The 22,483-nt window shown below is 54.2% G+C and overlaps 1 protein-coding gene across 4 annotated transcripts in view; it reads left to right on the top strand.

Annotated features, from left to right (window-relative positions):
* The window catches only part of UNC5A (unc-5 netrin receptor A), a 61,837-nt gene that overhangs the window by 23,104 nt on the left and 16,250 nt on the right, over positions 1 to 22,483 (top strand). The window lies entirely within an intron of this gene.

Here is a 22,483-nt window from a genome sequence, read left to right on the forward strand (position 1 = left end):
ACTGTCAGATAAAATCAGACTAGCCCACCTGGGACAACTTCAGGGTATAGAGAGAAGCTACATGGGCACATGGTAAAAATCTATAACATCAGGAAGGGAGGGTGTAGAGGAGGAACACGGGCTCCTTCACTAAATCCTAGCCTGGAAGAACGAATCCCTCCCCACTCCTGGACCCCACCAAAGCTCAAGAGAGGTAAGTTTAAAACCAATAACAGGAAATCCTGCTGCACTCAGCAGGGAATAAACTTTGAAAATCATTTCCCCTAGAGGTGATACAGGCTGAAAATATAAATTGCTTCCAGAAAGGTTTAGATAAGTTCATGGATGGCAGAGTCAGAGTGGTTCTTAGGCAAAATTAGAATGTTGGGAGGCCTCCACCCTGTGAGGATGATGTCAGAGAGGAAGTCCTGCCAGAGCCAAATGCCTGGGCCAGACCTAACAACCTAGTAGTCCTGTCTCTGTAGGTGTGTGTATGTGTGTGGGGGTGCTATATTTGTCCCTGATGACAGTAACTCCTCACTCTCCAATCCCCATCTGTTCAGAAACTTTACTTCCTCCCCAGCCCCTCATCCCCCATTGCCGTTCCCTATCCCCGCTCTCCAATTTCCACCTTTGCAGTGTTGACCTGTGCGCTATCTTGCCTCTTCCATCTCACCTGTCATCATAGAGTAGCCACACCCCCTCTCTCTGTGTACTGTCTTCTAGCATAGGTACCTTGCTTGGCAGTGCCCATGAGCCAGTGAGGACTGGAAGCTCCTGCCAGGACCTCCAGTTAATGCTGTTGGCATGCAGCCTCTCTCTCCTGCTGCCTGCCCAGGGCCCATCTCTGCTTGGCTGCCTCTTGCAGGGTTCCCAGCAGAGGCTGACTGAATGAAGGCTGTCGTGCAAGCCCTTCAGGAACCCACAACCCTGGAGAGCTTGGGCACCAGAGGATGGGCTGATACCTATGGTGGGGACAAGGTTACCATTAGGAAACAGTCCTGCTTGGGTCTGGGCCAGGTTATCTGTCTCATGCAGAAGGTATTAGGGGACGGGGATTAGCATGGGGAGGCAGGGTTATGGAGTCTGCTCCCCCACCCTGGGTCTTTGATGCTCTGAGCCCTCCAAGTCACCATGGATGGGCTGTGTAGCTGGTTGTGGGTGCTCTTCTAGCACCACTGATAGTTGCTCCTCAGGTGGCGGGAGCTTTCCGCACCACGGCCAGCTCACATGGTCGGAGGCCCCCTCTTGGGGCTGCTGCGCTGCCTACCTCTGCTAGCTCTCTCAGGTGGTCCCCGTCGCCATGGGCTCCTGCCCCATAGACTTCCACTGATGTTCCCAGAGCTTGCTTCAGGTGAGGTGGCCCTGCATGCCCATGGAAGGTGAACAGATTATGCCTTCTTACTAACCTGATTCTGCTGCTTAACTTGTGGAGGGAGCTGGGGAGATAGGGAGTAAGGACTGGTGAGGCCCAATTCAGATGGTATTTTAGGATTCTAGGAAGCCAGTGCCATCCAGTCATGCCTCTGCTAAAAAACCTTCCATGGTTCCCCAGTGCCTGAGGAAATAAATAGTTCCCCAACCTGTCATTCAAACCCCTGGTAAAATGTTGCTGCTCCATCTTGCCAGTCCTATCTTCGTGCCTCTCTTCTCATGTCTCCTACACTCCAGCCAAACTGGATTCTCAGCTAAGCATCTTTTGGTTGCAATATGACAGAAAATTCAACTCAAACAGATTTAAACAGCAAATGGATGTTATTGACTCTTGTAACTGAAAAGCCCAAAGGTATGACTGACTTTGGGCACGGCTTGATTCACTGGCTTAAAGTGTCACTCTGCAACTACTCTCTCCGTTTCTCTGCTCTGCCTTCTGTGGCATTGGCTACATCGTTGGCTTCCTCAGGGCAGCCCCCCAGCAACTCCATACTCTCCTTGTCTTGGTAACCAAATGAGTGTAGCAGCCCAACCCCCACATCCTCACCCCCACATCATTCATTGACTGGCTCCCATGCCTCTCCCAAACCAATCACCAAATCCAGGACAGGAAAGACAGTTGGTTTAAGCCAATCGGGGCCCACTTCTGGAGCTCATGGGGGAGTCATTTCTACCCAACACACACAGCTGAATGTAGAATAGTAGTGGATCCCCAAAGAAGTGGTTTGGGACAATAGGAGATGATGGAAGCTGGGGAGGAGTCAGCAAGTGTCCAGTCACTGAGCACTTTATTTTCTTTGCTGCTTCCCTGATTTTGTACCTGCTGCTCCCCTGTCATCTCACCTGCTGATACCCTGTGCCACCTTCAAGGCCTTTCTCAAATGCTACTGCCTTCCTCACACCACTCCCATAACTCCTGTCAGGAAGTCATGTCTTCCTCCTCGGATCCCTCACTGCGCTTAGCTCGCTTCTCCCTTCTGTCTTCTCACCATTCCCTGATCTGCAGGCAGTGAGCGGAGTGGACATGCATCCCAGCGCACATGTGCTAGATGGGACTGGGTGATGGATGGCTGCTGTCACATTGGCTCGGTGGGATGGAATAACAGCATCGCTGCTCCACAGACAGGCCAGGAGGACTGGCTGGCTGCGCAGGCCCAGGGCTGTCCCTGATGGCCATGTCCACATGGCATGGGCTTTCCCTTGCTATCATGCCCAATAAAAGCTTGGGCTTACTCAGTCTGGGTAGTCTTGCCTCTGAAGCTGTCCTGGCAGTGCCAGTCTAAATGTGACAGGAAGGCCCATGTGAGTGGAGAAGGTTGCCTAGCCTGAAAGTGGAGGCACTTGAGGAAGGATCAGACACACTAGGATCCAGGCAGCACCCTGGGTTCTTTTTCCTCTTGTGGTTTCGCTACCTCCTCTTTGTCCTCAGAATGTTCACTTCCTTTAGGCCTCTCCTCTCCGGTGGCCAGTGTGGGGAGGGTGGAGTTGGTGGGGAAAGTGAGGAACCTGCCGGCTAAGGGAGAGAAGACTGGAGTTGAGTGCAGAGGGAGGGGGGAAGGAACACAGGCAGATATGAGGTGGGATGGTGACAGGAGTTGGGCTGTGAGTCTGGGGAGGGACCAGAGCCATTATTCATTCCCACCACCATGGCTTACAGCTTTCCTCAGTGAGGTAACACTCACATCAGCACTTTTCCCTTTCAAGCTCTTGTTTTAATAACCAGTTATGCCCTGCCAGGGGCTGACCACATCTCTTCATCTCTTTCTGTTTGATAGGGACCCTCACCCTGTCCAGGAGCCACTGATCTGGAGCAGACCTCAGAGGGCCAAGGGCTCAAGTGAGAGACAAGTAGGGATTCCCTGTGAAGGAGCTGGTGGGCAGGACAAGAGGGAGGCTTTCCCCAACCTGGCCCCAGACCTTCCTGATAACCATCCCTGGCCCCAGACCTTCCTGATAACCATCTTCTAAATCACTAAACAAGGGGATATATTACGTCCAGGCCAACCTCAGAGAAATCTTGTTCTGCAGTGGGACAAATGGGAGCAGATGACAAGAAGACCTGTCCAGGTGCCCCCACATTGACAGCCTTGCCAAAAGACAGGTGGTGGTGGGGTTAGTAAGAGCTTCCTGCTTCCCCCAATCTCACCCTCCTCATCGATGTCCCCAGTCCTTAAGTGGCCAAGGTGGCGAAGGCTGCTGCTCTCTGATTCCTGCATTCTGGATATTTGGGCATGGGTTTCCTCACTGGAAAAGTCCATCCACAAGACAGAAGGTGTCTCAGTCCATTCAGGATGCTATAACAAAAAATACCACAGATGGCATGGTTTATAAACAGAAATATATCTCACAGTTCTGGAGGCTGAAAAGTCCAAGATGAAGGCGCTGGCAGAGTCAGTGTTCCGTGAGGGCCTACTACCTGGTTCATAGATGGCCGTCTTCTCCCTGTGTCCTCATATGGCAGAAGGGGTAGCCGGCTCTCTGGGTCTCTTTTATGAAGGCACTAATCAATCCCATCCATGAGGGCTTCACACTAATGACCTAGTCACCTTCCAAAGGCCCATCTCCTAATACCATTGGGGATTAGGATTTCAACATATGAATGAGGGAGGGCCACAAATAGTCTATAGCAGAGGGGGATGAATGACTAGGCATTGAATGCATGCAGTGTGACTTGGTTGTGTGGTGAAAGCCTCAACAGGTAGTGGGAGTATTCTTTCCTCTTCCACCAAACTTGTAAGGTCCTGAGGTCGGACAGCATGGTAATGATCACAAAGCTAAAGTTGTAGGGGGCACCAAATGTCTGCTCCAATTTATTTTCTTCAAGACACAGAGCTTCTTAGTGATACAGTTGTGGGTGCTCTTTGCAGACAGGGATGTGCCAGAGTCTAAGGGACTTGTATGGGACACACTGCTAGGTCAGAGTTCTGCCCCCTAACCCAAGCCTCACCCACGGCTAAACCCAGGAATGCTGTGAGAAGCCGCACATCCAGGGCCTTAGGACACACATCCTGGGCCAGGCTGCTAGCTCTGCCACTCGTAGAGATGGGACCTTGGGCAAGTTACTTCACCTCTCTGAACCTCATTATTATGTGAATAATGGTAGTACCTACCTCATGAAGTTGTTGAGAGAATTAAGTGACATGTTCTGTGTGACTCTATATGGTACATAAAGAATTTCAAATCAAGTTAAACACAAGTTTACCATATGCTCTTGCAATCCTACTCCCAAGAGAAACGAAGACCTGTCCACTAAAGGCCTATGTGTGAACGTTCACAGCAGCAATGTAATCACCAATATCTAGAAATAGCATTGGAGAACGGGTAAACAAGCTGTGGTACATTTATATAATGGAATACTGCTCAGCAATAAAAAGGAACCAACTACTGATTCAAGCAGCATCGAAGAACCTCAGAAGCATTGTGCTAAGTGAAAGAGGCTGGGCACAAAAGGCTGCAGAGTGTATAATTCCATTTCTGTGACATACTAGAAAAGGCAAACCTATAGTGACAGAAGGCAGCTCAGTGATTGCTGGGGTTGGGAGAAGGGATTATTAGTAGAGGGGCTGCAGGGAACGCTTTCAGGGGGCACAGAAATGCTTTCGGTCTTGATTGTGGTGGTTGGATACCCTTGTCAAACCAAATCAGAATGTAGATTTAAAGGGGGTGAGTTTTATACATGTAAAAAAAAATCTGATTTTATTTTATTTTTTAAGATTTTATTTATTTGAGAGAGAAAGAGCAGGGGGAGGGACTAAGGGAGAGGCAGAAATCTCAAGCAGACTCAGCACTGAGCGCTGAGCCAGAGGCTCAATCCCCTGACCCTGAGCTGAAACCAGAGTCAGGCTTAACCGACTGAGCCCCCTGGGGGCCCCAGACAACCCTGATTTTTAAAAAGCAGAGCCTGGGGCACAGTAAATACTATGTGAGTGCTAGCTGCCATTATTATCATTATTATTCCTTTTCTGATCGAGATTACCCATGGAAGAGTCTCTGGATTAGTGGTTCACGTCCCAGACCCACCTGGCCTCGCATCAGCACCCACCCTCCTGCTTAGGCTGGCAGGGGAGGACACCACGGGGAGTCTTGGCCCACCCCACCCACTCTGTGCTTACGGGGAGCACGCCTGGGGAAGGCGCTTGGCTGTTTCCGGAGTCTGGTTTCCCTCCTGCTGATCCTGTGAGGCACTCAGCGACATGTTAGCAAGAAAGATGCCATGAGAAATAAAGTTTGTTATGAATTATTCTTCTTGGGGCTAATTATAGGCACAGAGGATTATTTACAGAGGCAGGAGGCAGCAGGGAGGGAAAGGGGCTCAGGCGAGGCACGGAGATGCGCTGGAGGGCTGGAGACACTTAAGCAAGTGGGGCTGTGTTTGGGGGAGTAAAGGCACTTTTTAAATAAAGCTATAACCAAATTCAGGTCCACACTGATGAAAGTGTCTCAGCAGACATCTTGGAGGTCCCAGGCTTTGTCAGGTCCTTGAGACGGACCAGGATGGATCCCACAGGGCACTAGGGTTCTCTGGGTAGGGTATGGGGCAAACACAGTGTCCCAGGGGGTTGTGGGCCACTGTCTGCACCACTGCCCAGCCCCACTCTGTTCTCCTGGGCTTTTCTTGTTCCTGTCTAGTGGAGGGTTATTTCCACCCACAGAGGTGGGAGCGGAGGCCAGATGGAGCCAAATGTGGGTGCCTGCTGGTTCTAGCAGGCCAGTGAGAGAGGGGCCAGAGGGACTTGGGTGAACTGTGTTACCCCTAAAAAATGTAGCCAATCGTGGCTCAGGGAGTAGGGGCCTGGTATGGCCCCAGACTGTGGACCGCAGTTGCAGCTTCTGAAAGGCCACCTGACCTCCTGTTGTTCCATTTGGAAGGTAGAGGTGGTACAGAGCTGAGGCTCAGCGAGTCTTCACGACTGCCTGGCTGTACTCAGGGGCCCTCAGGGCTCATCAGGCCATGGACTGCCCAGCCAGTGCTTAACAGGTGGCAGTTGCTACACACATGGGTATACCACAGGGTGGGTCGATGGTTGTCTCAGCTTGCCAGAGAGTACTGGTCTTGCCCTCCCCCGAGCACGAGCAGTGGGCTTTTCCAGTTATTTATGCCTGGCTGCATGACCATCTATCCACTCAACTAGGCAGGAAATGACAGTCATCTGTGCCCTGCTCCCTCCCTCCAGGCCAGGACGGGTCATCTCCTCACCCTGCCCTCCAACCCCACCAACCCCTGCCCCCTCACATGCATTTCACATCGGTTCCTGGACTCTGGTGGCCTGTGCCAGGTCAGGCTGCTCCCTCTGCTGTGCGCAGACAGCCTCCACTCCCCGTGTACTTGCACAACAGAGCCGTCTCGATGGCACTCTGATCCCATCGCCCTGCTTCCCCACGTTAACTGTCCTGGCACAGATTCAAACCTTTTCTAATCAAACCTGTGCTGCTGCCACATACATCCTGCCTCAGACTCTACTTCTGCTGTTCCCCCAGCCTAGAACTCCCTTCCCCACTGCTACTTCCAAGCCCCTGCTTTTTCTTCCCCAAGGCAAGTGCATCCCCTGCCCTCATCCCTGCAGCAGGGCGCATGCACTGCATTCTGTGCCTGCTGACCCTCCCCCGCCCCTGCCGGAGGGTGAGCCCCCCAGGAGCCCTCCGCAGCACAGTCCGGCACAAACTACTTCCCGCTTCACTCAGAAACATGTAGTGAGGGATCCCTGGGTGGCGCAGCGGTTTAGCGCCTGCCTTTGGCCCAGGGCGCGATCCTGGAGACCCGGGATCGAATCCCACGTCGGGCTCCCAGTGCATGGAGCCTGCTTCTCCCTCTGCCTATGTCTCTGCCTCTCTCTCTCTCTCTCTCTGACTATAATAAATAATAAAATAAAATAAAATTTAAAAAAAAAAAAAAAGAAAGAAACATGTAGTGAGAGCAGCAGTGTTCAGGGCCTGTCCCGGGTGAATGAGACAGCCAGACTATCCACTCCATGAGCCGCCCTTCTGGTTCCAGGCAGACAGACAAGTCAAACAGGGAACCCATCAGAGAGTGCCGGGGGTCCTGTTTGAGATGCGGCACTCCGGGAGAGCCTCTCTGAGGTACCCTGAGCCAAGATCTGGACAGTGAGGGCGAGCTACCACATGTGTGGGCAGTGAGGGCAGAGGGAAGAGCAGATACAGTGGCTCTGAAGCAGGACTGATCTTAGAATGCTAGGATGGGTGAGGGGCTGGGTGTTAGATGGTTATGGGGAGCAGGGCAATGGCCTGGGACATCTGAAGGGACAGGAGAGAAAGGGGTGGGAGAGGCAGAGCCAGCAACTTTCTGGCTGGGGTAGTGACAGTGCTGTGTGTGTGGGAAGCTGGCCTCATGGGAGTGGCCACACAGGATGGCTGAGAGGAGGTCCTGCCATGGGGATTCTGGAGTCATCTGGCTAAGGCCCTTGTTGAAGCCCAGCATGCTCCAGGAACAAGGAGAAAGCAGATCAGAGGGACAGGAGGAAGGGAGGAGCCTCAGCAGAGCCCTGAAGGTGGCCAGAAGGAGCTCCTGAATCAGACAGAGGAGTCCCTGGCAAGTGAGAGAAAGCGTTTCAGTGGAGAGGTGGAGGTGAAAGCCAGACCATCACGACTGAGTCAGCAACAGGGCGGAGGACAGAAGTAGGCCCTAGAGGGTAAGAGAGAGAGGGACCTAGGCTGGAGAGGGGGAAAGAGTTAAACAAGTGTTTTCCTTGTCCTTGATGGAGATTTGAACATCCTTGGAGACACGGGCCTTCGAAGCATTTTACACAGCTCAGTGACTCTGCCTTCAGGAAGCCTTCTTGGATGCCTCAGATCAGGCCCCAGTTGTGTGTTCTCATGCCATTGCTTCTCTGACAGAACTTTGACTATAGGTTATAATCTTGGACAGACATACTGCTGTGACACCTGGCCGATGTCCGTCTTCCATAAGTGCGTGAGCTCCTGAGAGGGGGGCCTCAGTTTTGCCCTCCATGGTAAATTCAGGCCATCACCCAGAGCCTGGCAGGAGAGGCTGAGGATGCCAGGGAGAGTAGGCACAGTCCTGGTGTGGAGGCCCCAGAGGGAGCCAAGGCTGCTGGTGGTGAGTTGGCCCAGAAGGGGGTCGTGCTGACCTGGAAGCCAGCGGGCCTGTGAGCTGGGAGCATCTCAGCAGGGGTGGACATGCTGGGAAGCAGGGTGGATACAGTCGTTACACAAGCACTCTGCCCACCTGGAGCTTCCACTGGAGCACCCCACTCCCACCTCTGCTGCATCTCCAGCAGTCTCGCATCCCCTCCCGGCCCCCCACTCCATCATCCCCCATTTGTGCAGCTCAAATGGCAGCACCCCCATTCTGTTTGGGGGGGGGCACATGGACGTCTGCCTTGTCCACACCCATCTGAGGTTGGGCTGTAGCCGACTGTATGCAAGTGGCAGCAGGACCAGGCCCTGCTGGGTCTTTGCTGGCTGAAAGGATGCTTCCATGAAACCCCCCCATTCCCTCCCAGCCCCTTTCTCTGGGATGGGGGCTGGTAGAGGGGCACTGCGCACCTCAGGGGCTCACTGTCCCAGCTGGTCCAAGCAGGAGAGCTGGTGTGTGCGGCTCAGCATGCTGACCCATGGGTCCTCTTCTGGGGCCTCCCTTGGGTGGGGGGCCTCCACCAGGGAACAGGAGCCGAGGTGGGAGGCCCTCAGCAGCCTTTAGCTTCCCTTAATTCATTAAGACCTGTAAATTTCTCATTAATATACTTAAAGTTCGTTTTAAGGGGAACAAGCACAGAGATAATTGATAATAAACCCTCAGTTAATGCCCTCGGTTTACTGTATGTAATTTATATCCGCAGATAGCGTCTCTCACTCCCAATTACCCATTTAGCTGTGGCGATAACAGCAGTTCAATCAGACCGATATCAACTTTTATATATTTCAGCCCAAGAGCAATAAATACCCACACAGGGAGACTCCCTGGGCCCACTGTGTTTTTTTATTAAGATTTAAATATTCATGCAATTATTAGTGATTTATTAAGAGCTAATGACCCCTTCAAGAGGCTCTAAATCTTCATCGACAGAGGCCCTGGCCCTCTCCTCCCACTTTGCCCCTATTTCTCCTTATTACCACCCCCCCCCCCCAAAATCAGAGAAATGAGCTGCTCTTCCACAGCCCAGATGACATCATAGCATAACCCATGTTTCCATGGCTATAGCAGAGAGGTGAGGTGGAGGCCTAGGACAAAGGTCAGGCCCAGGGAGGAGCTGGGCTTCATGAGGGTGGAGACTCTTGCTCCCTTCCCAACCAGACCCGGAAGACTCAAGGATGAGGAGGGTGCCCGCCAGCCCCTCCATGACCCCACTGACCAGCCTCCACACTGCAACCTCCTCCAGGCTGGTTTCCAGGAGCACCTCCTCCCCACCTCATTCTGACATTAGCATAGCTCCACCCAACCCCAACCCTCCCCCAGATCCCTCCTACCCTCACACTTGTCTGAGGTTGCCCATCCCTTTAGGGGAGAGAGGAGGCCAGCTTCTCTCTCCCTGGCTGCTCTTTCCTTCCTGTCTTTCATTTTTAAATGCTCTACCTGGATTGCATCAAGGATGAGAGAGTGTGCAGGGATCTGGGGTTCTGGGACTCAAGGCTCAGAGAGGACAGTGCCTTGCCTCAGGCTGCACAGCAAGGCCCAGGCCACCTGCCTATCCTTCCTCCATGTTCCCTCACACCCTCTCCCCTACCTTCCTCTAGTCCCCACCTCCCCTGCCACCCCCAGGCCTTGGAGCCCATTAAAGGGGTAGGAAAGATAATGAACAAACCAGGAAAACATGAAATCAATATTAGGAGAAAAAAGTATGGCTGCCATTAAGTAAAATAAACAAACTGGTAATTATTTGGACAGCATGTAATTAAAATGGGGTGAGGGCTCATTACTGCCTCGTCAGGGGTATGATGGGTGTAGCCAGACACTGCCTTCCCTGCTGGAAGTTCACAGCCAGGCCTGGGCTCCTACCACCCCCCTCTCCCCGAATTCCACCCAAAATTTGAGTGGGGTCATTGCAGGGCGTTTTCTCTGTGGATGCCCACCCCTGTCCTATCTGTGTCTCTGTCTTCGGCAGCCTTCTCTGGCTCTCTGGGGGTCAGAATCTGAGGACCAGACCCAAGACAAATGGGGCAGGACAGCCCCTAACTCTCCATCAGCTCCTTCTCCTGACTCCACTGCTTTCCTGAGCAGGGAGTGGCTCTCGGCCCTTTTTCCAGCCCTCAGCCTCTTCCAGAGAGGTAGCACCTGCTCGGCCTCAGTGGAGGGGGATGCTCGTGCTGACAAGTCCCAGCCACCTGGGGTGGTGAACAGATGACTCGTGCAGCCTCTGCCCAGACCCCAGAGGACTTCCTTCAGGAGGCCTTGATAAGGAGAGGTCCTGGGGAAAAGACGGGATGACAGGATGCTGGCAAGGGTGGGAAGAGTCAGAGAGGAGGAGGGGACCAGTAGGGTAGAGCAGTGACCGGGGGGCCCTCACCTTGCCCAGACCTCAATTTCTTAGCTCTGAAAAGTAGGAGGAGGCCTTGGGCATTGTCCAGTCTGGCTTTGGGCTTCCAACTTGCTTGGCCCACAAGGTGTTTCAATGTTTAAATTAGTTATCAACATTTTAAAACAGGACATTTCACATAGAAATGGGTTTCCAACTTCTCTTCAATGAAAAAAATCCAGTGCCCCTTGGCCAGCCTGCCTGTGCAACAGCAGTTGGCCAGGCTGGGCTGACCTCTTGGACAGGCATCTCTACTCTCCATTTCTGGCCCCCGCCCAGCCCGTGAAGATACCTGAGTCTGCCACTCATGACCCTCCTGAGGCTCAGAGAGGGCAGTGACTTGCCCAAGGCCACAGAGCCTTATAGAGGCAGAGTGAGGATTAGAGACCCAATCTTCTGACGCCCAACTAGGGTCTCTGTCCCCTGCCTTCAGCAAGTATGTGCCCTGGGCCAATAGCTGGCAGGGATAGAAATGACACAGTACCCAGCTGAGAGCTTTCCAAAAGTCAGGGGAATGCTTCGACTTAGCCACAATTACTGCCCTCCAGCTGGCCAGTTCTTGAGGCGGGCGCCACTGACAAGAGGTGGCTCACACCTGCTTCGTGCAGTTAAAGGTACACGGTCTGATGGAAGAGGCAGCCATTGCACAACCAGCCTACGTCAGTCAGTAATGGTCTCTCAGCCAGGAAGCCAGAGGAGCAAGCCATGCATCTCCTGAATAGAGAGGAGTTGGGGAGGCATCAAGAGATGCCTTGAATTGTGAATTGACAGGGCTGATGGACATTGGGAGTGAGTGGGGTGCCCTGCAGGTGCAGGGGAAAGTTAGAGGGGAAGGGTTGAGGGGTGCAGTGAGGGGATTAGTGGATACACTGGCTGCAGGGTGTGGGCTGGCACCCAGGATGAGGCTGCTGCATTGGGTAGGGTGGGGTTATGGAGAACCGACCTTTACCCTGTGGTCAGTGGGAACCATTTCAGGGGTTTGAAGTGTGGGATGAGATTTTCTTTCTAGAAATAGCACTGTGGTGATATAGTTGAGGATGGCACCAGAGCCAGGAGATGGTCATGGGAAGGCATGTTTTAGGCTTTAGGGGTGGAGGGCTGAGGAGCTGGGTAGCCATAAAATAAGAGAGGAAGGAGAAGGAAGTGAGTGTGAGAGAGGCTGGGGTGGCACTCAGGGGGCCAGAATAGTGGTCAGGGAGCAAGAGGGCCTGATGGCTCTGAGACTTCCCCTGAAGCTTTTTGGGGGAGCCCTGCTGACAGAAAAGTGCCTGGGAGCAGGAGGTTTGGGGAACATGAGCCCAGCTTGGGACGTGCCTGGTATGAGGTTCTGGGAGACGTCCAGAGGCAGGGAAAGTAGAGCTCAGCAGTAAGGGGGGCTGGGGACCCTAGATGGGAGGCCATGGGAGCAGACACCTCAGGAGAGGGCAGGGCACAGCTGGGCAAGCCACATGGGTGGGGAACAGAGGAGGAGCTAGGGTTCAGACCTCGGGACTGCTGCTGCTGGTAGGAGCTGGATCTGGACTGGATTTTCCTGTGGGTCCCTGTATGAAGAGAAGTCCAGGTGGGCTCAGCTGCTGAGAATGGGGTCACAGGATGGCTGATGACCTGCAGCCGCAGGGTGACCCTCCTGGTGAGGGTGTTGGCCACCCCAGCCAGATTTAGCCCAAAGGACAGTAGGCAGTGTTGTTGTTGGTGGTGGTGGTGGTGGTGTATGTGTATGGCTTGGTGTGGTGCGTCCATGAATGCCAGAGCACTAGGCACAGAGAGTATGATTCTGGAACGCTGTGTGCCCAGACTTCCTTGGCGGGACTATTACCACTGGACACTCCATGGGGCAAGAACTTGAGTGTCTTGGGCACTGCTGTGTGGCCTGTGCCTAGCACAGTGGCTGGTGCATTGCATCTAGCATGTATTTAGTTAAAAGCTTAGGGCACTGTAGCCATCTGGCCTGGGCAGGAATCCATCACTCACTACTTATTTCACCTCTCTTGCCTTGGTTTCATTGCCTGGAAGTTGGAGATTTAAAATAGCTCTTTGCCTCCTAGAATTACCGTGAGGGTTAAATAAGAAAGTCCATGTTATGCTAAAGCTGTGTATGTGTGCATGTGTGAGTGTGTGTGTGTGTGCATGTGCCCGTGTACATGGGTGGGTGTTTGCTGGCTGTGGTCATGGGCAGTATCTCCCACTGGCTGGGGCCCTTCACCGTGCAGTGCCCTCTGGTCCCTGAGTTCTGTCCCGGGGCTGAGGCCACTCTGCCCTGTCCCAAACACACTGAGCCAAGCCAGGTGAGGGAGTGATGCAGCTGCTCCCGCAGCACCCCTGGCTTCCACTCTGGCCAGGCTGGCATTAAACCAGTGAGATATGAAATGCCACCCTATCTGGGACCAGGGTCTTTAATTAAATTAATTGCCAGCAACATTGTAAAAATGCTGATGGGGTCGTAAATGGCGCGTCAGCGATGCTGTTCATCATCCCTTTGGACTTGCTGGGGGCTCACCTGGCCTAGGACTGGGACTGGGCATGGGGGGCTGACGCACGGGAGCTCTGCAGTCACCAAGGCCTCTGGCAGGGAGTGTTGGTGGGTGGGCAGGCAGGCCAAGGAGAAGGGAGGGGGGTGGGGGCACCTTGTTTTAAGGGTGCGTGTGTGCAATAATTGCACCAGTCATAGCTTAGCTCGGGGGGGGGGGGGGGGTGCGGGATACTTGGCAAGGGGCGGTTTGGGAGGGGAAGGGCAGGCACATCCATCAGCCTGCTGGCCAGTTGGAGTGGCCCTTGATCCATGGACAATGTGAGAATCTGACCCAGCCTGGCCACAGATCGCTGAGTGACCTTGAGCAAGTCCTTCCCCTCTCTGAGCCCCAGCTTCCTCCTTAGGAAGACAGGCACCCCCACACTTGGCCCGCCTTCCCACGGTCCTCCTGGTCTCCCTCCAGCAGCCTCCTGCTTGCCCGGGACAGTGCCTGATAGGTCTCTTTCAGTCAGGACTGCCATTGGCCCTGGCAGGGCTCAGAGCTTGCAGGTTGACTTCCTGCTGAGTAACAGTGAGGAGGCTGAGCTAGCGTCCACTGCCCACTTCTGCCAGGTGAAAGGTGGAGGAGGCCCACCATACACGTGCGCGCACACACGCACACAGGCACACAGGCACACTCACACACATTCTGCCCCAGCAGAAGATGCCATAGTAGGAGAAAGCCTTCCTTCCCTAGTTCTCTCTGGGCTGTGTGACCACATAATTACCCTGGATTCCATTCTATTTAATTGCAGCTTATTAAATTCTAACCAGCCAATTATCAGCCACAATTACAGCTTAATTCAGGGACACAATAGCTATTTTATCGTTTGTTAATCAAATGCTTATTTAGGCCTCAGCTTTATTAACTATTTCTCTGGCCCAAAGTAAGGCCCTGTGGCAGGATGGGACACTAGGAAGAGGCCCCTGGGACCTGTCCCCCCATCACCTCACTACACCCCGCCTTGGCATACCACTAGCGTCTAAGTCTTCTTCCCTGGTGGGTTTGGGGACCTTTAGTGATGACAGCGGTGTGACACTGTGGGCACCAAGTAGAGTTGGAAGACCCAAGTTTGTGTGTTCCTGAACTCAGCACATATTTATCAAGCACCTACTATGTGCCAGGCCCAGGGCTGGGTGAACCTGACAAGTGTGGTCCCCACTGTCATGAAACATTTCAGAGAAGGGGATGTGGTTAGTAGCAAGCAAACAAGTTTCCAAACAAGATGACTTCAGGTAGTGGTGAGTGCTATGACAAAAACAGCCTGGAAAAAGATGGGAAGCTAGGAGGAGCTTGGAGTGTAGCTGAGATCACCCGTGCAAGAGCAAGGGGCAACATGTTGCAGGCAGAAGAAAGAGCAAGTGCAAAGGCCCTGTCGTGAGATAAGCTTGGAGGGTTTGAGAAACAGAGAGGGTCAGCATGAACACAGAGTGAGCAGAGGACAGTAAACTGTGTAGGGCTAGACTCTAGTCCAGTAAATGCCCAGAACCCTTGCCCTGTGCCTGGTCAAGAACCCATTCAGCCCTTTTTGGCTGGATGACCTTATGCAAGTCCTGAGCTTCCACTCCCTGTCTGTAAAATGAGGGGCCAGCAGAAAGCACTTGAGTACAGTTCCCAAATGATAAGCCTAGTCTGCAGCAGCCATGGGCAGTATGGCCTGGCTGCATTAGGTGTGAGTGTCCTCTGAGCCAGTGAAGTGGCCCCATCCCCCACCCCTACCTGCTTTGTTCTCTGCAGTTCAGCCTGTTTGCATGTCCTCCTCATGGCGTCTGTGTCTGTCCTTGTGACCAGGCCCCTGGAGCCCACTGGGGAAGAGGGTGACTTTCCTCCGATCTTGGGAAGGTGGCTGCTGCATTTCACACATGCATTGTCATGGAAACTAGAGTGCTGGGCATACGTGAGTGTGTGTGTGTGTGTGTGTGTGAGAGAGAGAGAGAGAGAGGGAGGGGCTTAGGGTACCAGCCCCCCACCCAGTTATTTCCACCTCGTGCACTCTTGAGCAGGAGACACTGCAGCTGTGTCCTCCCTCGTTCAGTGACCGGGCGAACACTGGGGCAGAAGAGCCTGGCCTCAGACCTGCCCCTGCCCTCCAGGAAGTCCTTGCTATTGGGAGTGACAAGCAGCAGCTAGGGAGACTAATGACTGAGGGATGGGCCAAAGGGCAGAGAAGGGAGAGAAGAGAGGCGTTGGTAGGCACCTCCAGATCCCAGGTAGGGTGGCAGTACTCACCCATCACAGCCCAGTGCAGGGTCAGCATGTGCCCCGGAGGGGAAAACCGAAGCTTATGAAACAGCAGCGGCGGGGGAGGAGGGTCTGCAACAGCCAAACTAGCTCCAGAAGCAGCCAATAGGCAGCACAGAGATTTTTTTGCATGTTGGATTTGGAGGAAGTCTGAAGCATATACCCCAGCTTGCTCTGGTTTCCTGGCGCCCCGGTTGTTACCTTCAGCCAGGTCCATGTGTCCGAGTTGCTGCCTGGAACCTCGGGGTTCTTGGTTCAGCTCCTAGGTCTGTGATCTCAGGGCTTCTGGGCCACATTCCCCCATTCTCACCACCACCTGCAGCTGTCTCTGCATTTCTGACAGCCAATGCAGTTTCATTCCTGCTTATCAGAGCCTCTCGGTGAAGCTCCCTTATCATAGAATTGCTTGTGTTTAAAAAAGAGTAACTCATGAAGCAGTCTCAGGCCTTGAAGGTGCAAATGGGCAGGAGAGCAGAACTCACTGTTCCCTTGCATGTCTGCACCCCAAGCCCCCAGCCATTGTGGCCCTGGCTTTCTGACTCAACCGGCTTACCTGGACCCTGAACAGGTGCTCTACCTCCTTGGGGTCCAGCACAGGTGCTTCAGAAATCAAGTTCCTTTCCCATTGATTGCTTTGATTGCTTGCTTGATTGATTGATTGATTGGAGGGCAAGCAGAGCTGGCTTCCCATCAGATTTGAGTGTGTGTCCCTACTTCCAGCCCTCCTTTCTGGGCTCTGGTCCCATTCAAGGGAATGATGTTCACCCTGCATTCAGCAAACACCTGTTGGGCACTTGCTATGTGTCACATCCTGGTCAGGCTCTGGGTTGGAGTGTGCAAAGGGATTTGGTCCTGGCCTTCAGGATGCTGACAGTGGGGAGACAGACTCATGAATGGTGACAATATGAGGTTTGAGGCATTGGGCAGATTCAGTTGGGAGCTCAGAGGAGGTGTGGCCCGCTCTGGCTGGGGTCAGGGAAACTTCCCAGGGGAGGTGGTACTTGAGCAGGCCTCGAAGGATAAATAGAAGTAACCCAGGGCGGATGGACCTACAAGGCCTTCCGAACTGGCCCAGAAGACAGAGAGGTTCTCTTCCCACCAGCCCAACCCAAACCCAGAGTCCCATCTGTTCACATGGGGTGACCTGTCCATCCAGGAATCGGTCAGTGTCAGATGCCCACTTCTGGGGCCACATAGGGGCCCAGCCCACCTGGACTGAATGAGCATATGGCCTGAATGGGGTCGCAGGGGGGAGCATCTTCTGCAGAAATCCAGATACCCTTAGCCAGAAGCTCAGGGAGGCAGAGCCTGGGAAACTACAAATAGTCAAGGTGCCACCCCACATGGCACACTTGGAGGGAGGCCCTAGAGGCAAGGCCAGGTGGCAGCTCAAACCCTGGACCAACAGGACCTCCACTGCCAGGTGAAAGGCATGGTGCATTAGCCTGGGGTGCTCTCTTCTCTCCCCCTGGGGCCTATGAAACTGGGATATCCAGGCCCCAGAGGGACCTACCAAATGCAAATCTCCAGGTAAGGCAGTCTGGAAACATAAGTGCCCAGGGGTCAGAGGGCTCAAAGCTGGGTGAACTGCCAGAAAAAGTTCAGGCTGCAGAAAGAGAAAGCTGCCAAGCCCCAGCTCCCTCCTCTACCCCATTTCCAATCCAGAATATTTCTCAGAGTGGACAAAGCAGGCACTTGTGGCTCTGATCACCAGGACTGTTGGAAGGCTGAAAGGAGCAGGTGGCAGCAGGGGAAAGGCTGCCTTTGGGAAACAGCATTCATATCTTCCAGCTGAATGAGGTCAGATGACACCCTGCCCCCAACCCTCCTATCCCACTCCTGAGACTGAGTCTTTGCTCAGAAAATACGAGTTCATTAATAGCCTGATTAATCACACCTCATATTTTCATGGTGCTTTTAAAAATAAAACATTTGAAAGCACTTTCACACCCACCCTGGGCCTCGGAGTTACAGGGGCAGGTCTTGTCATCCCAGGCTGCAAGTGAGACAGAGGGGTTCAGCCTGAGTGGCATGTGGCCATCAGGAGCCCTCTCCCTGCCCACAGCTCCACCTACGGGCCACTCTATACAACCCCTGGGTCTCCCTACAGGACAAGAGTGAAGTAGCTACTCTTGGCAGATCTACTGAAATTCAAGGAAAGAGAAGGGGTAGTCATTCAATCACTCAACAAATACACCATCAGTATCCTGGGCTCCTGTCCAAAGCAAGTACAAGTGTGCAGACTATTTTGAATGTACCCTGGAGGGAGGCTCAGGGGACAGGGTGAGCACTTGGGCAAGTGGCAAAGAGTGTGGATCCAGGAAGGCATCCCAGACAAAGTGGCATGTTTGCTGAAACTTGAAGGCTGGGTGGGATTTCCCACATGGACCTCATGGGACAGTATTACCATGAGGTCCACTCCACTGGATGCTCCCTCGTCCACCTCCCAACTGCCCACTCCTGCCTCCCTCCACCTGTTCATGCAGGAAGATTTCATCATTCCCTGGCACACAGCTCTCCAGAGGCCCCCATTGCCATTACAATAAAATCCCAACTGCTTACTAGACCCTAAAGGCCCCAGGTTAGGCTCCTGCTCTCTCTCCACCCTGGCCATGCCGACCTCCTCAACAGGCCTCACACAAGCTTGGGTCTTCTCTGCCTGACACCTCTGCTCTTCTCTTTTCCTAAAACGCTTTTCCATCTGGCTTTGGCATTCAGGGCTCCACTGAGATGTCACCTCTGCAGAGAGATCTGCCCTGAGCCCTCCTCCTCTCTAAAGCCCTTGCACCCACACCCTTTCTGAAATAGCACCCCTTATACCTGCTTCATAACCCTCAGCAACATCTGGAATCCTCTATTTTGTTTCTCGAACTTGAAGAGCAGGGGCTGTTTATGTTGCTCACTGTATCCCAGAACAGTTGTGGCCGTCCAGAAGTATTTGTTGAATGAATGAATGAATGAATACATTTTAGGTCATAGGAGCACTGTGGGAGGGGAGGGAGTCTGTTCCAGGCTTAGCTCTTGCCAAGCCCCCACCCCCCTCCACATACACAAAGAAGATGAACCCGTGTGGTCTCCCAGGCCTCCCAGGCCCTTCTTCCTCATCATTCATTGTCCAGGAGATCCTGGTAATGGGGACTGCTTGGGATGTTGCTCCCACCTTTAATGGGGCAGCCAGAGCAGGGGTGTCAGCTGAGGCTGACTTGGGTAGCCAGTGCCCTCCTGAGACAAGTGGGAGCCAGCCTGCCAGCTCCAGGGTTCAGTAGAAGTGGGGTTTGTGCTTCAGGGCCTGAGCTGTATGCAGGTGCCCATTGAGAATCTGCCAGTAAGTGAAAAAAGCTTTCTAACTGATTTCCAATGGGGCAGCTGGGCCACGTCCTTTGCAAGTGCGAGAGCCTTGGCTGGCGCATGGTGAACAGAGCCTCTGGAGAACTGAAGGCTGGGGCTCAGAGCATGCCAGGGCTAAATAGTCAATGGGACCTGTACCTGCCAGCTTTCCTGCAGCCCCTAGATGTCCGTCCTGGCAGAGCAATCCTTCCACGTTCATTGCCTCAGCAGCCCCAAGGGAAGCAGCAGTAGGCACTCCACTCTGAGTCCCCAGTTGCTAATGCCTGCACTAAGCAGCCTTGAGCTGAGTGGCAGGGACCAGGGATGGATAGGCTGGCTGAAGACAAAGGCCTTAGCTGCCCACTTGTTTCTCCTTGGTAAGAGCTACAGCACCAGTGAGAACAGGATGCAGAGAGGGCAAAACACTGGGAGAGTGAGTTGGGGGACCCCTCTTTCCAGAGGAAGTGCCAGTAGAGCTGGGCCCTGAGGAGAAGGTAGAAAAGTGCTGACAGAGGAGGGAGGAAGGGTGTTTGAGACAAAGACTGTGGGCAGAGACCTAGAGGTGGTAGGTGTGGTGCCTAGGAGGGATCAATAGGTATTTCTGCACAGGAAGGCTGGAGAGTTGTCCATGCCAGAACAGAAGACTCAGAGATGCCAGCCAAAAGCAGTTGGCCCCCTCCTGAAACACCCACAGGAGCCAGGCACACAAGAGAAACTAGAGGAGGCAGGCCTGGGTGGGGCAATAGGGAGTGGTGGGGGCTGTGGCAAACCAGAGAGCTTGTGCCCTGTGGAAAGGGTCATAGATCCTTTGGCCCTGAGCATGCACTGTTTGGTGTCCTCTTTTTTTAGACAAGTATAGGAATCATGTCAAAGAGAACGATGCTCACTCTAGTGGCCTGTGATATGGAGGGGGAAAGCCCCGAGGCTCATGCTCTGGCTTAGTTCAGGCAGGAGGCCTAAGTGGGGCAGTGCAGGGTCAGGCAAATCACAGATGCTGACCACAGGATGGAGATCACATGGTGGGCTCCAGGGCCAGAGTAGGGGAAGCCAGCTCTGGCCACCGGAAAGCTTCTAGTAGCCCCAAGAGGACATCCAATGGGGCCTGAATTTACCTCTACTTGTGGCCTTAGAGTGTCCTTGATAGAGGGTGTAGCTGAAACCTTGAGGGTGCCCCCTGGGTCCACCTAGTAAATGCCTCCCCTCAGGGTGAGGAGGGAGGCCTCACCAGTGTGGCGTGACGGAGGCCCTGGAGAAGTGAGCTATGTCCCTTATTGGTCACAGTACATTTATTTTTCATTAGCAGTTAAATGCAGACATGAGGGATTGTGCTAGGTTCAGCGGGCAGCTGACGTGAGCAGTGCTCGGTGCTGCGGCCGACGGGGAGGCTACAGGGCCACTCACTGTCCGCCTCCCTGGCCAGGACCCCTGCCCACACAGCCCTGAGCCCCAGGCAGGCACCAGTGAGCATGGAGCCTCCACAAGGTGAGGCACAGGGAAGCCCGGATCCTGCCACTAGGGGGCCCCATCCCCTGCTGGAGCATGTGACCCCTGCCCCCCAGCCCCCTCCAAGCTCAGGGATCAAGCTCTGGCCTCCTCTGGGTATCCCCGGCGGCGTCTGTGGAGATACTGTGTCAGAGAGGCCACTGGGCCTGCCAGCTCCCCACTCCAGGCCACACTCCCAGTCACAGTCTAAATCTTAGGAGGCCTGAGCCTGACCCAGCCCTGCCCTGCCCTGCCCTGCCCTGCCCTGCCCTGCCCTGCCCTAGTGGCGAGTCGCTGCCAGGTGACAGTGAAGAGCCAGTATAACAGAAGTCATGAGGGGGGCCCCAGGCACTTTGTGAGTCCAGGGTCCAAGCCAGGGGGTCTGAGGTAAGTGACGTTGCCCTGGAACCTCAGTTCCCCTCTGTGAGGCGTCCAGGTGGCTCCTCCCCTGCCCCAACCTCAGACAGACCCTGGAGGGCACCGGCAGAGCCCCAGAGGTGTATCTGATGGGCAGGATGGAGAAAGGTGAGCTTTTTCTTCCCAACTAGGAGTGTGGTTCCTAGTTTGGCTGACCTTCATCTTGGAGCCGCAGGAAAGCGCTTCACAAGAGGGAGAGACAAGCTGGGGAGAGGCCATGGGGGGCAGCGTGTAGGCAGGATGGCCTTGCTGCAGATGCTGTCGTGCTGAGTCACAAACGCCCTCCACCTCCCCATGTCCCTCCCACACAAGGCGTCACTCCCCACCCCCATTCTGAGGGCAAGGCATCTGTGGCTCTGTGCCTCAGTTTCCTTTCCTCATCAAGCCCTCAACCACAGAGACAGTGCCATGAGGGCTGCTGAGCTGAGGGAGAGGAACCCCTTTACCATTGGAAATGCAAAACCACTAGGCCCTGGCAGCAGCCAGCATGTGCCGAGCCCCACGCACAGTGCCTTTTCCCATCTCATCCTCACAGCAGCCTGAAGATGGGTGCTGCCTCTAGCAGGCAGGGAGACAGGCTCAGGATGGGAGTGGCGTACCTGAAGTCACCCCAGGTTACAGCCCCTCGGCCAGCATTCCCGGTCCACCTAAGCCTGCCCAGGACACCTACAGGACCAGGCACAGATCCCCTCCCCAAAATCACAGTCTTGGGGTGGAGAGGGAGACTCCCACCTTGGAAAGAGGCCCTGTGCAAGGAAAGGGCATTGTGGATGCCCTCTGGGCAGGGAGGGAGCCAGGCCTTCTTCAGTTAGAAGCCCTCTGTGGGTTCTGGACTACCCCTCAGAAGGGTAGATGGTAGAGAACCCAACAGGCCTACCACGTGAGGCCCCTCCAAACCTTCCCGAGGGGCAGACAGAACCCTGGTGTCACAGATGACAAAATGGCTAATTCACCCAAGGTCACCACTAGCAAGGAGCAGAGTTGATCTCTGAGGCCTTAGTTCTTCCCTCGTTAGGCCCAGAGGCCACTGCTGATTGTAAGAGTGGGTTGTGGGGAAATCACATGGCCCGGAGGGAAGCCAGGCAGTTGGGGGCCTGTTTGACGGGCAGCTGGAGGCTGAGGGTACCCCCTCCATCCTGCCACTCCCTCCCAACTCATCCTCCTCCACCATCCCAGGGGCCTGCTGGTCCAACAGGCTGTCACACTGCTTGGGAGCGGTGGGGGGGGAGCGGTGGTTACCTCCACCAAAGCCTCAGAGCCAATTACCTGTGTCATTAGCAACAAATGACTTGTGGGATGGTTGTGGTTTTCAGTTAAAATTAGAAAGAAGCTCATAGTCAAGTCTCCTTAAAGAGGTGGGACCTGGCTTAGGTCCCTGGGGCTCCCAGACACACTCCTGGCTCCCACCCTGCCGCCCACCCCGCCATGGCCCAGGCTACCCTCCACCCCGCCCTCCCCTGGGCCTCTCCTGGAGCACTGCCACCAGCACCCGGCCCCCATGTTCTCCCTCACAGCAGCCCCTTTCCCTCTTTCATTCACATGCTACTTTCTGAGCACCTCCTACTTCCAGGGCCCAGGAATGGAGAGAAACCCAGAAGTGGC

This window comes from Vulpes lagopus, chromosome 3, assembly GCF_018345385.1.
Source record: "Vulpes lagopus strain Blue_001 chromosome 3, ASM1834538v1, whole genome shotgun sequence".
NCBI classification, from domain to species: domain Eukaryota; kingdom Metazoa; phylum Chordata; class Mammalia; order Carnivora; family Canidae; genus Vulpes; species Vulpes lagopus.